Source organism: Miniopterus natalensis, chromosome 8, assembly GCF_054644295.1.
Source record: "Miniopterus natalensis isolate mMinNat1 chromosome 8, mMinNat1.hap1, whole genome shotgun sequence".
NCBI classification, from domain to species: domain Eukaryota; kingdom Metazoa; phylum Chordata; class Mammalia; order Chiroptera; family Miniopteridae; genus Miniopterus; species Miniopterus natalensis.
In genome coordinates, this window is record NC_142088.1 from 1,041,953 (window position 1) to 1,056,039 (window position 14,087).

At 58.0% G+C, this 14,087-nt stretch overlaps 1 protein-coding gene across 1 annotated transcript in view; it reads left to right on the forward strand.

Moving 5' to 3' along the window:
• The first annotated feature begins 4,418 nt into the window (after positions 1–4,418).
• Positions 4,419–14,087, forward strand: part of HDAC4 (histone deacetylase 4) — a 176,275-nt gene continuing 166,606 nt past the window's right edge. The window contains exon 1 of the mRNA XM_087819475.1: positions 4,419–4,483. The gene's annotated coding sequence lies outside the window, so the exon portion shown is untranslated. The remainder of the gene's footprint in view (positions 4,484–14,087) is intronic.

Here is a 14,087-nt window from a genome sequence, read left to right on the forward strand (position 1 = left end):
TTCTTTTGTGTCTACCGTTCATGTCTCTGCCCGTCCCATTTCTGGAATGTTCACCTTCGCTCTCAGTTTTGAAAGCCCTCTTATGGTGGATGTTGATTAAGCCTTTACGAAATAGGATGCACACCCTTTCTCCAGTCCTTCGCCTTCTAAGCTTAAAAATTGCGTTTTTGATGCACTAAGAGTTTCCACCCCTCCCCCCAAGTTGGGACCTCCTATCTTTTTTCTTTTTAAATGTTTTTTATTGATTTTTAGAGAGGGTGAGGGAGAGAAAGGTCAATGATGAGTCATTGATCGGCTGCCTCCTGCAAGCCCCCTACTGGGGATCGAGCCCGAAACCTGGGCATGTGCCCTAACCGGGAACTGAACCAGTGACCTCGGTTCATGGGTCGATGCTGAGCCACTGAGCCACGCCAGCTGGGCCCAATCGTTTTTTTTTTTTTTTTTGAGGTAAAACCTCCCTGCAAAAGGCTCAGCTCTTGAGTTCAATGACTTTTGATGTCTTTGCCCCTGTGAGGCCTCCACCCCAAACAGGACATACAGCATCTCCATCCCCTCGGGAACCTCTCTTACGCCCATTTCCCAATCAACTGCCTGCCCCCACCCTTGCAGAGAACCAGGCTTTGGGTTTCTCTCCCCTTAGATTCTTTGGCTGGTCCTGAGTGTCCCAGTCAGTCACACAGAATAGGCTCCTTCGTGCTGGGCTTCTTTTATGATGTTCTTGATGTACGTCCATCTGCATCAGTACATTTTTTTATTGCTGAGTAACATTCCCTTGCAGGAATATGCCACAATTGGGACTTACCTATTACCTTGCTGACTGTACCCAAAATTTTAACGGTAACATAGTCAAATTGATCAATTATTTCACTTGACAACTGTTGGTGTTCTTTGTGGGGATCAGCCGGAGTTTTTCCATTTGCTTGGGGCCGTCTCTTTACTTTCCACAGACCTCAGCCAGTACTGCGCTGTTTTCATTCTGGAGCCCAGATAATGTGTTTGCTGGGAGCACAGTTTCTCCTCATTACTCTTCTTTTGGGGGCTTGTCAAATGTGTATTCTTCCAGCTGAATTCTGCCACCATTTTGCCAATTCCCAGGAAGTTCCGTGGGGATAGTGTTACACGTAGGAATTTAAGATGCTCTTTTGCTAATGTGATTGGGAATTTTCCATCATATTCTTCTAATACATATAAAGTGCTTAGCACAATGCCAGCCACATAGCAAATGCTCAATAAATATTAGCATTTGATTACTGATTGTTGTTAGTATATGTTTTTTTTTTTTGGGTATACTTTTACTTGGCTACCTTGCTGAACTTGTAACTCTAAATTAAAAAAAAAAAAATAGAATCACGGGAGTGGAAACAAAACCTTGAGTTTGGGACTCTGTAGAATGCTTTCTTATGGAGGAGCCCCAGCTGGACGTTACCTGGTGCCAGGCTATCTCCCCACCTTTCCCCGTAGCTCATGTTGGACACCTTCCCTTCACTGTGAAGAACTCTTTCACTGAGTCGAGCTTTTGTTACTGGCTGTGAACAGACTCCTTCAGCCAGACAGCCCCTCAGAAGCCTGGAGACAGACACAGCCGCTCAGGCTCCCAGTTCCTCTTCCAGAAAAGTCAGGCGGGGTCCTGCCCACAGAGCCCTGCGTGTACCAGACGTCTCCCTTTCCTGGAGCGGCCCTTGGGGTTCCAGGTGAGGCCTGACTGCACACAGCAATGGGCCTGCTGACTTCTCTGGGTGAACTCCCACCTTTTCATTGGTGCTGCCTAGGATTCCATTCCAGACCTTTCCATGTGTTCTTCAGGCCTGTCTCTCCCATCCTGTACCGGTGAAGTTAACCTTACTGTACTCACATGCGCTTTCTCCCGGTTACTGCACACTTTAAACAATTTGTGAAATAACACCATGCCTTAACCTTTAAAAGACGGCATTTAAAAGACAGCATCACACAAACTCCATATATTTTCTAGGATCAACTGTACAAATAATGGTTTCTTTCCTTTTGCCTGTAAAAAAGAACGTATATGCTCAGGTTTCTGAGTGTTTAATTTCTGACATCTAAACGTTCCTCGGCCACTGGTCCTTTTCACCCTGCGAGGGCTGTTGCTACGGGTACAGCTGCCATCACTGGCTGGGTCCCAGTAGTATTTTCCTCAGCGACAGCTTTCAGCATTCTGCAACTTACCACTCACCTGCTTCCAAGTTAACCTAGGGTGCCCCAGGTGCTCCAGTCATTACTTATTGTTTCAAGATGCTTAACATATTGCAAAACTGTGCGTTTTTATTCTGAAAATTGTAATTCATCTGCACAGATCCCTTTCCCCCTCTCTAAGAATCGCTGATCGAGAATGATATTAAAGCTAATCTGTTCATTTCTGAAAGGCCGGGCCTGCAAGACAAGTGCCACCAACCCCGGCGGCTCCCTCGGGGGCGTTTGTCACGAGGCTCCACCGGGCGAGGCTCCGCCAGGGGTCCAGGCGTCGGGGCTCCGCTGCCTCCGGGGTTACTGACGTCGACAACAACCTCACCTTTCCGATTTTCTCTTTTGTTCTGAAGAGTTAAAAAAAAACAAATTCAAGTTCCTCGTTACAAAACAAACAGGAGAACACACGGCCACGGAGGGCGGGTTTTGCTTAACGCAGAAACGCTGCCTCCCTCCTCCCCGGCCGAGCGCAGGAGGCGGGCTCCCCTCCCCCCGCAGCCCGCCGGGGTCGCAGGGCTCCGGCCCCGGGACCCCCCTTCTCCTCCGGCCGGTTCTCAGGATCCGCCTGATCCCCGCTCCCTCCGCGCCTCCGAGAACCGGCCCCGGGGTCGCGTCCAGCGCCTGACGAGGGGGGGCCTTTGGCACCGAGGCGCGCTGCTTTCTAGGGCGCCGGCCGCCGTCCGGCAGCGGGTGGCCTCAGGGCTCCTGGGCGGAGTCGCCCCTTTGTAGTCCCGAGACCCCGAGGCCTCCGGCCCCCCGCGGGTGCGGGCGTCAGGGCGCCTTTCAGCCGCTCGCCCGGCTGCGGGCTCCGCGCTCCGCGCACGCAGCGCGCACTGAAGGGGGCGTCCCGGCGCCCAGCCCGCGGGGACCCCGACGGCGCGGGCACCACGCGGGACGCGCCGGCCAGCGGGACGCGGAGGCGGGAGCCCCGGGCCTGGGCCCCGCAGCTCCAGCTCCACCGCACACACCGCGCTCCGAAAAACACTCCCGCACCGAGGCTGGAGGTGGGCCCGCCGCCCGGTGGGCGTCGGAGCCCCGCCCGGCCGCGGCGGGGACGGACAGAGGTGCCTCTCGGAGGACAAACCACCGGGCCCTTGGAAGGCTGGGTGCGGGGACCCCGGGAGCGCGACCGCGGCGACGCCTCCCGCAGCCCGGCCCTGCGCAGCCCGGCCCCCCTGGTCCGCGCAGGCGCGCTCGGGGGCCCCACGCCCGGGGGAAGGCCCGGCGGCCGCGTTCCGGCCGCGGGGCAGGGCGGGGCGGGGCAGGGCGGGGCCCGCCGCGCCTGCGCACCACCCCCGCCCCGCCCCGCCCCGCCCGGCGAATCCGGGCGCACGCAGAGACACGTGACGCTGCCAGTACCCAAGATGGAGGCCGCGGCCAGGCCCGCAGGCTCCCCGCCTCAGCCCCAGCCCCGGCGCGCGCCCGCCGGGCCCGCAGGCGCACGCTCTTGACCGCGGGGCCGGCGGGGCTGCCGAGTGGGGCGGAGGGAGGCCCGGGCCCGAGTCTACAGTCACCGCCCGCGCCAGCGCCGCGCGCGCTCTCCACCGCGAGCGCCCAGCGGCTGGCGCCTGCAGCGTCCCTGGGTCGCCCCGCCCCTGGGATTGGCAGCTCTGGCAGCCAATGGGGCTCAGGACGTGTGCGGGAGGGCGGGCCGGGGTGGAGCCTCCCTGCCGTTCGCGGGGCGTCTGGCCTGGCGGTTGGCCTCTGCGGGGCGAGGGCGGGAGCAGACGGGGCTGCACCCCGGGTGCCGTTGGGCCAATGGAAGGGCAGCCTGGCGCCCGGGGAGGGCGGGCGGAGGGCGGGGCCGAGCCGTAATTGACGAGCTCTTCATTAGAAACCAGGCAGGAGGGCGGGGCCCGGGGGAGGCGGGGACGCGAGGCTGCTGCCGCCAATGGCTGCAGAGGCTTCGGCTAGGGGGCGGGGCCTTGCCGCCTGATGGGCGTCGGAGCCCGCCTATCAGCGCCCGGCTCGGCGCCGGAGGGGGGAGCAGCATCATGGTTCAACGTGGGTCAATTTTTTGTGAATGAGGAGGGGAGGTTGTGGGGCCGCCGCCGCGGAGCACTGTCCCCGCCGCCGCCCGCGCCCGAGCCCGCGCGCCCGCCCGCCGCCCGCCCGCCCGCGCCGCCGCCTCAGCCGCCTGGGCCCGGCGCGCTGCGGCCGCGTCCCTGCCGTCGCCGCCGCCCGAGCGCCCGCCCGCCCGCCGCCGGCGGTGGTGGTGGCGGCGCAGGCTGAGGAGATGCGGCTCGGAGCGCCCGCCGCCGCCTCCCCGCCCGCCGCCGCGGTAAGCGCAGCCCGGTCCGGCCTGGCCCGCGGGCCATTGTCCGCCGCGCCAGCAGGCCGCCGGCCTCCACGCCCCCCGCCCGCCGCCCGCCCGGCAGGTGGACGCCTGTCCGCGCCCCCGGCCCGGCCCAGCCCGGCCCGGCCCCGACCGCGCGCCCAGGCCGCGCGCCGCCAGCCCGGCTCCCGAGCGGAGGCGCCGCCGCCCGACCTCCCTGCAGCCGAGGCTCCGCGGCGGCCCTGCGCGGGGCCGGGAGGGGCCGGCCGCCGCCGCCGCCGGGGGCGCGGGGCCCCGCAGCCGCCAGGCCGAGTCCCGGCAGGTGGGCCGGGGGCGCCCCGAGCGCGGCGGGCGCCGTTTATGTAACTTTGTCGGGGCTGTGAGTTTGCAGAAAACCGTCCCCCCCGGGGCTCGCGGCGTGGGGCGCGCCGTCGCGCGTGTGCGCCCAGCCCGCGGCGGGGCTGCGGGGGCTGCCCGGCCCGGCCCGGCCCGACCCGACCGGCGCCCGCGGGCCGAGCCGCGTCCCGTCCGCGCCGCCGCAGCCCCGCGGAGCCGAGCCGAGCCGGCCGCCGCGCCTGCGTTGGTCGCCGAGCCGCGGGAGGGCCGGGGCCGCGTCCCGCCGGGGCGCCTCCACGCGCTGCGCCGGCGCGGGCGCTCCCACGGCGGGCGGACCGACCTGCCGCGGCTCCATTGCCAAGCGAAGCGTCGCAGGAATTAAACTCAAGTTGTCTTAGCGCCGAGCACTTTCCGCGCTGCGACCCGGCGGCTGGCTGGAGGGCGCCCGGGTTGCGGGGAGCGGGGCCGCCCGGCGGGGGGCTGCGGGTCTCGGGCCCCGCTCCCCTCCCCTCCCCCCCGCTGCCCCCCCGCTCCCCTCCCCCCATTCTCTCCCCTCCCCTCCCCCTATTCCCCCCCCCCCGGGCTCTTCTGTTCATTCCCACGAGCCTCCTAAGCGTGGACGGCGGGGCGTAGACCCGCGAGCAGCCCCCCGCGCCGCGCCCCGGGCTGCCGGCTGGTGGGTCGGTACCTGGCCTGGTTTCACTTTTTCTTCCGCCGGGGGACGGGCCGCGGTACCTGCGGCGTGGTGGCCCCTGGTCGCCCCGTGCGTTTTGCCGGGGACGGCGCCGTGATCGCTCTGCAGCCAGGAGAGCTGGCGACCGGGGAGAGGGAGAGGCTCGGAATTAGGAAACCTCAGCTGCTGGTACACAAATGTACACGGCAGCAGTTAGAGAGCCACAAAAGTTATTGCAGAATTTTGCAGTAACTATGGCAACACGATTACTCTATTATCGTTGGAAATGCAGACTGCCACCCTGCTAGAAGTTCCGTCAGAATGGAGTTTTGGGTATCAGAACTATGGGAGATTTTATTTTCTTCAGGTTGCTCCTGCGAATTCTAAAAACCTGTGTTCAGTTATCTATTTTTAAGGCCGATCGAGCTTTCCCAGATAGTCGACTCCCTGGGATCGGTGGCATCTTTCCCTAGAACTCACATTTGCGTGGGAGGGAAGTGTTTCCCTGCTTTAAACACACACACACACACCCTGACACATTGTAAGACTTCTGCAGTGTTCTGTGCTCTGGGCTTTTATTTTAAAGATCAAATACCTTCCTAAAAAGAGCAGTGATCAGTCAGAAAAGAAGCTGGGTTCCTGCTGCAGGCAGATGTGTAACACTGCCCTCTTTAGGGTTCTTTCTGCTGCCAGGGGCGCAGGCCGAACAGTGCCCCTGGGGGAGCCCCAGGGCTAGGGGTGGGGTGGGGTGGGGTGGGTGACTGGGGACGCTGGTAGGCCCAGAAGGCCTAGGGACCAAGGACAGATGTGGCCTTAGCAGCCCTGAGCCGGAGAGAATGTTCTGTGGTCAGCAGCTTCACAGCTGTGCAAAATAAAAATCTCCAAATGCCATGTTCTCTGAGGCCTCTGGCGCTGTTACCGTAGCGAGATCGGCAGAACATGGCACCCTGGCCATGTGCAGCTGGAGGCCGGTCTTGACTTTCGTTGGTTGGAACCTGCTTTGTGAGGATAGGATGCCTCTCTTGGTGTTTACCAGGAAGACTCTAGTTCTGGAAGTTTCCACACATCGTGGGGTTGCTGTAGTTTAATTTCGTTATAACTCTTTCCTTTTAACTACTGCATATTTATGCCCAGTAATCGACTTCCATTTTCCAGCTTCATTGTGAGGTTTCAGTGCAGCATGAATGGCTTTGAATGCTCCTCCTTTGATGTTGGGGGTGGCACCCGAGGAGAGGGGACTTTGTGCCGTCTTAATTGCCAGAGCAGAAGAAACATTTCATCACTCCCGTAGAATGCGTCCGTACCGTTCTCGATTGAAAACGGCTGGGCTTTCATGGCTCGGAAGCTGCCATGAGTAATAGATTAATACCTGATGTAGGGAGTGAGCCAGACGCAGGGAAGGAGGGACCACGGCTGCTGCTGGGCTGCCGCGGGCGATGGGCCGCACTGGGCTTTCGGTCCCTGCACCAGAATTGATGACTGTGCAGCTGGGGACACGGGTGCCCAGTTTCCATGGGAGCTTTGGATTTGGGAACCTGGCTCTGCAGCCTGGGAAGCTGGGTCCAGTCCCTGCTGTTCTAGCTGGAGGGCAGGTCCCTGCCCCATTGGCTGCAGCCCCCACCTTGGTCCTGGGGTAGGGGCAGGGATCGAGTGTGGAAGGGGTTTTTGTCTCGATCTTAGATGGTCAGCATATGCTGTGGGCTGCATGGGCTCAGCGCTTTTGGCCTTGGCCTCAGAGGAAGGTACAGCGTCTTCTGGTTCAAGTCAGATGAGGGGCCCGTGTCAGTAGTGATGCTACACTTGAACATATCTTGCTAAGGTGTTTACAGGGCGATTCTTTGGGGGAAAATGTCACTGAAGTGAGAACAGTGAGTTCTTTCCGTTAAGGCCGTGTTTTTCTTCTTGGGCTCATGCGAGTGAGGAGAAGGGGTGGGTGGGGCCTGTTTCGGGTGCAACGTGGGCTATGGACTGCAGCTGCTCGGGGTCTCCCTGTTGCCTGCCTTTTTCGACATACCTCCTTCTTACTTTCTGGAAGGATGGTCCAGGCTCCTGCCTAGGTCGCCTCCATTGTGACCTCTCCTAGAACCGCGGGACAGGTCAGCCTCTGCATCAGCCTGAATGTCTTTCCTGGGAGGAAACCGTCGCCCTTACACAGCCCATGGCTGACATTTAATGAGCACTGACCTGGGCCACATGCCCGCTTCTCTCCCCACAGCCACTTTACAGAGGAGGGACCTGACATAGAGGTAAAAGTGCAGCATCTGGTACCCAAGTGCTGGTCCCCTCTTCCAGGCCTCTGCTCCCAGGCCAGTGGTGGTCTTGAAGCTCATTGGAGGGAGCCCTTTGGGAGAGCACAGCCTTTCTGACAAGACAACAGTTTGGGATACCTGTGGGTTCAGTGTCGTGGTCATGGCTGTTGGAGCTGTCCTGGGTCACTCTGACTTGCAGCAGCGTCTGGAAAGTAGCTCCGGTTTTCTTGGACTGTCTCCTGCTCTGCGCGTGCGCTGCAGAACCCAGAAGAATCCTGCCAATCCTGTCTGCCGGCCGTGGTGGTTGCATCCTGTGCTTGGATGTCTCCTGGGGCGGCCCGGGGGCAGGTGAGAGTGGTGGAGGGCACCTGGTGCTCCACAGCCATGTCAGCCGGAGCATGGCAGCCCTCAGTGTTTTGTCTGGAGGATCACCTTGGAAGATTTTATTGGAAGAATGCTCTCCAAGGACCTAAAACTTTGAAAAACCGTTGGTTTGATCTATTATAATACGAAGCCAGAAATCTTAAAAAAGTATCCACAGATTTAACAATACAAGAATTAAAGAAAATTCTCTTTGGCAAAAGACTCCATAAATGAGGTTAAGAGACGTTAGGACAAAAACTATACAAAACGTGGCTCTATGAGCTAAATCCTCAACATGTAAAGAGCTTTTGCAACCCAATAAGAAAACGATGAGCAGCCCTATTGCAAGATGAGCAAAGCGTGTAAATATGCAGATCACAGTGGCTGCTGTGAAAACTCAGGCTTTATAACAGAGATTAAGCTGAAAGGAGAGCCCCTTTACACTCATCATATTAGCAGAGGTTAAGTTTGATAACTTCCATTGGTGGTGATGGCGATAATTTCTGTCTTCCGTGGCTTTTGAGAAATTGAAGTAAGTTATATATGGAAAGTGCTTAGAATGGGGCCTGATGCATAATAAAAGTGTTGGCCCTTATTATTATTATTATTATGAGCCCTGTGGAGAGTAAATAATCATAATTACTTAATTAGTCTCCAGAAAAGCTTTATGTCAGAATTTTAAGTGACCATTCCCTCGCCCCAGCAGTTCCACTTACTGGAGCGTTTATCCTCAGGAAAGAGAATGATGAGTGTGTGGCTGTCCAGATGTGCACAGGATGTTTTGCTGCATTATTTAGAAAGGCAACACTTATTAAATACATTTGGGATTTCGTCCCGTGGAGTGTCTGTGTGCAGGCTCACGGTGGCAGGAGTGCAGTGTGTGAGAAAAGCAGGTCCTGAGCAGCACCCTGGGGTTCTTTTATTTATTTATTTTTTAAGTATTTGGGTCTCTAAAGTGATAATGGTGATCCTCTGGGGTTTCAGGGAGATGAGCTGTGAGGGACTTTGATTGTCTTTTTATATATAATGGTATTATATAACCCCTTGCTCTAAGCATGGAATACTTTTAAAAAGAAAGCTGATATTTCCATTGGGGGAAAAATACTCTTCAATCACATTATTTACAAAGGAGAAAAACCAAGTCCTTGGGAAGCTGATAAATATGCTTAGCATTAGAAGAATTTGGGGGATTTGTTTCTCTGACTTGCTTGTGAGCTCTCTGAGCAGAGAGCTGGCCTCCTGGGTCTGGGTGTGTCTGGTACAGGCTGTGCTGCAAATGGTATCCTAAGTGGTCTCGACCAACAGCAGGTCTGTACCCTTCATCCCCTCGCTCAAAACCTGCCATGGCTTCCTGTTGTCCTTAGTACCTGGAAGGCCTGTCTGGTGCTGGCCTCTGTTTACCAGCCTCTTTTGATAGCACTGGTCCTGTTTGCTGAGCTTGGTCCCTCCCTGCTGGCTTGCTTGCTCTCTTTAAGCCCCTTTGGCCCCAGGGCCTTAGCATACACTGTTTCATTTCTTGGAACCACCTCCCTTCATGTCCCGCTTCCCCAACCCCTCAATCCCTGCGTATCCTTTGACCCCTGCTACACATAAGCCTAACATCTTTTCTGCTCCTTCTCAACAGGATCCAGTTGTGCAATCTCAATAGCTCGTTGTGACATTAGTGGTTCAATGTCACCTCTTAACAGCTGGGGCTCATGGGCTTGAAGGCCTCATGCCTGCTCTGTGCCCAGGGCCTGGCAGTAGGTGCTTTAGGAATGAATGAGTCGCTGAGGGAAGGACACAGTGTAGGCCTTGGTGAAAAGCCTGGTCGAGGACTGGTCCGGGCCTCAGGCACCTCTGTGGTCCGTGCTCTGGAATTGGCTGTGCCCTCCCTGCCGCGACCGCTAACTTCTTGGTTCTGATTTTGGAGATTATGTCCTTTTAAGTAGATGCCATAAACAAGTGAAGTGGCTTCTGTGATCCGTGAGGAATGGGGGGAAGAGGCCCCGCACACAGCTGTCAAGCGGCAAATGGGCCATTGTGGCCAAGGCCCGTGTGTGAGCCTGTGCTCCGCCCGGGTTCCAGTGCTGCAGGTGGCCAGGGCCGCGTTCGTTAATGGCATCTCCTCATCTGTTTCACATTGGAGTTAATGACATTGCTTAGTCGTTTCTTATTTAACCTCGTAATTTTAATATGATACCTTAATATGGCTGCGTGTGTAAACATCGCGGAGTGTGCTTTGTTTAAGAACGAGCACGTTGGGCCGTGTGAGTTGCTGCTGTTTGTGGAGTGTTCCGTCTGAGAGAGAAGTGCCTTTGTTGGACTGATATTTGCACGTGAAACAGGCAGTCGGTTCTTAGGGCCTGAGAGCCCAAGCCCACTTCGAGTGGGAGTGTTCAGGGCGATGGAATCGTGCCCTCCCCGAGAGCGTGTCATCGCCTCTGCGTGCTCTTTGCTGGAGTGGTCTTTTGAGACCTCACAGGGAAGCTTTGTGACCCCCGTGGCCTCTCTGGTGGGGGAGTGGTGCTGGTGGTGTTCGGGCGTGTTTCCTGCAGTTATTAATTGGTCAGTTATAGTTTTGGAAATCTTAATTCTGTACCCAACCTCAAGTATAAGGTGAGGGGACAGAGAGGGGATGGAGTTGAGCAAATAAATGCTCCTTGCCTGGGGGGACTCAGTGGCAGATGCATTGTCAGGCCCTGTTACCCCAGTCTCCGTGAGGAAGACCTGGCTTCTGCCACATGGAGCTGAGCTGTTGGTGGGTCGGGAGGAAGAGGAAACACCACAGGTGCACCGGGCTGGGGAGGCTGGGCCTGGGGCCATAGTGTAGAGGAGCCGGGAGGGAGGCAGAAGCAAGGCTGGGAAGGGGGTGTGGTCCTCTTTAGCCAGAGCAGAGCCGTGGTCCGCATCAGGGTGGAAAGGCCATTGTGGTTGGTTGGATGGTGGCTGACTGCGAGGGTCCAGGGCTGGAGGGCTGAGGGAGGAGGAGCTGGACAGCCGGGCGGGCTAGCTGCTGGGCTTATCTCCTTGAAGGACTCCCTGCTGCTTCCTTCCGTACAGTCTGCTGTATTTCATTGAGGTTTCTGAACTTCTATCCCGTTTCCTGCCAGGTGCCACGTACTGACCTCTGCATCTAACCTGGCCGAAGGAACAGGGCTAGGGACAGGGTTGTGCCCAGTCCTTCCCAGGAGGCCCCCAGGTGGCCTGGGCACAGCCAGCCATCTCTGGGGCACATGCTTGACTGTGGAGCTGCCGTGGAGGGCTCGAGGGCGCTCACACTGTGAGGGGGGCAGGGCAGGGCCCTGTGCTGAGGGAGGTGGCCCATGTGACCGTTTCTTTCCTTCTCTCAACCAGTGTTCCTGAGAGCCCTCACCCATGGAGTAGCTGTCAGGACCTGAGCTCCTTGGGAGTCATTCTAGAGAACATTCTGGAAGGGACCTGAGCTAGCCTCTAATCCAGCTGTTGGTGTTGTACATCTGGAGTCAAAAGCTGATTCTGAGCCCCACTCGGCCCCTGTGGGGGCTTTCCCAGAGTACCCAGCAGAAAGCAGGACCCTGCAGGTCTGCATGTTGGGCGAGGGGGCACTGAGCGGGTGAGCAGAGGGTGTAGGTTCTTCCAGGTTGAGGCTCACGCAGTCCTCTCAGGACTGATGTGTGAGCCCTTCCAGGGCGAAGGCTTAGAGAGTTCTGATGAGCCCGGTCCCCACCCCACCCGGGGCTGTGGACACCAGTCATCCACCACAGCCTGTGACCACCGGGAGGGCCTGCGGTCACCGGGAGCGCATGTGGTTAATGGGCTCAGAGCAGAACCACTTGGGCTGGGGGGCCTCGGCCCTGTGGGCCTTCAAGGAGTGTAAAGACTTGCTTGGCAGACACCACAATGGATTATGACTCTCTGCTGTAGAATGTGTGTAAGATTTTGCACCAAAAAGGTCATAGTAGGTGGTATCAGCCCCCATTCTTGGGAAAACCTTTCCTTGCCAGCTTAAGGGCTGGGTCATAGTTCCTCCCACCCTCCAGGTCAGAGGGACACACTGCAGGCCATGGCTCTGGGCTCTTCTGGGCTTTTTGGTCTCTTCACGAGTACCTTCTCCGAGGCTGGTGTTTGCCTTTAACCAGTTTGGTGGCTCATGAGCCCATCCCCTCTTGTCAGCTTGGGCAGCAGCCCACCTGCAGCCTCCTAACTGTCCTTTTACTCAAGGTCCCTGAGGGAGGAAGCGTGGGCTGGGCGGCCTGCCTCTCTGGGCAGCGGGAAGTGGCCACTGCAGGCCTCCAGTGGAGCAGCATCGAGGTCACCTCCTGGCCGCCTCCCCAGGCTGATGGAGAGTCGACCTTTTGGGACAAGGAGTTAAACAGCAGTGTGAAGCTGTCCCAGCTCGTGCCCTGAAGAAGAATGTCCTTGTGCGTCAGCATGCGTGGTGTTCGGCCAAGTGTGGGCTGCCTTTGGGGGAAGCTATTATTTTCAGAATTCTTTAATGAGGTGGAGGATGGGTGAAGGGGCAGAGAGGCACACGGGCTCTGCTCCCCCCGAAGCTTTCTCCTGCGGCTCCTCTGTGGGCTCAGTGAGGTTGCGTTGTGGGCGGGTGCGGGCAGAGGGTGGAGGCGAGTTCTGTTCATCGTGGTGCTGATTTGCCTGTCGTGCCCAAGGGGTTTCCACGGCTGCACACATCTTGCCGCCTGGCTCTAGATGCCAAGGACACGTGGGTGTTGAGTCAGACCTGGGTTGAGATCCCACCTTCACTGTTGTGACCCTGTTGACTGGGTGGTGTCACCTTGCTTCTGTGAGTTGAGTTGAATGTCCAGTCTGTAGAGTGGGAGATGGGCTCCTCCCTGGGAGCCACAGGGAGGTCACATGAGGGTACTGGGCAGGCTACCCTCTCCTGAGGCTCTGCAGTTCTCCATCCCTCTCTGCGGGCAGGGGAGTGTGGGGACTGGGCCTTTGACTCTCTGGGGCCCCTCTGCCAGCTCAGACCACTCAGGGCACCTCTGCCTGCATCTGTCCCCTGAAGTCCTGGCAGGGTGAGCTGTTGTCTGTCGTCGCAGGCCCTGTTTCTCGGCCTATGGAGATCTGCTCCTGAAAGCTCAGCAGCACCTTTTACGGGAGTGTGGAGCGCCATTAGCTGCAAGGGCGCGGTTTGCTTGTCTCACACAGGGCTGCCATGGCCGTGCTATCCCCACGTGCCTGGCTTGGCCATGGTGTGATTCGTCCCTAGGCCAGAGCAACTGAGGTCTCTGGCCCTGAGGGTGATCCATGAGCTGGAGGGATGGAGACTTTGTGCCGGGTTTTCTTGCCATAGTACCGCCTGGTGTCCTGGGGCCTGGCTGCATGCTGCAAAGCCAGTTGCAGGTTTCCCTGCCCCAGCTTCCCTTCTCGTCACTGTTCTTTATTAGGCACCAGCAGGGAGCCTCAGGGACAGAGGCGCTGCATGACCCCTCCCTCCCAGCCCCAGGAGGGCAGTGTGGGAAGATGTGGGAAGGCGGTTCCCTAATACAGCAGTGGCTTGAGGGAACCTGGATGGCCTTGGTGCTTGGGTTCTGGGTGGAGAGGCTGGGTGCTTCTGGTGCCCTGTGGGCATGGCCTTCAGGCAGCCCTGTGGGTGTGGGGGGACAGGTGGGACTGTTTTGTAGGACAGGTGGCCACTGGTTGATGGAGGACCATGGAGGCAGGAGACCAGATATGTCTTCCGTGGGGTTATGGGAAAACACTTCAAGGGGATCTCTTGTGAGTGGCGCTCAGTACCGAGCCGGAGGGTATTGCTGGTAGCTCTCCATTAGCTAGGATCTCTCCATGGCAGGTTCAGAGAGCGCTTGCAGGAACTGATTGACTTGCTTCCTCGGAAAGTGCAGGTGAAGGAAGTTCAGGTCCTCTTTGATCCAGCTTCTCCCCGCTGTCAGGGCTGCACACCTGTTAGTTCATGCCACCAGCAGAGAGAGTGTCTTTGTCTAAACAGAAGTCTTGGATTCATTCTATTTGGTTTGTCTTAGATCACCTGTCCACCTCTGAACTG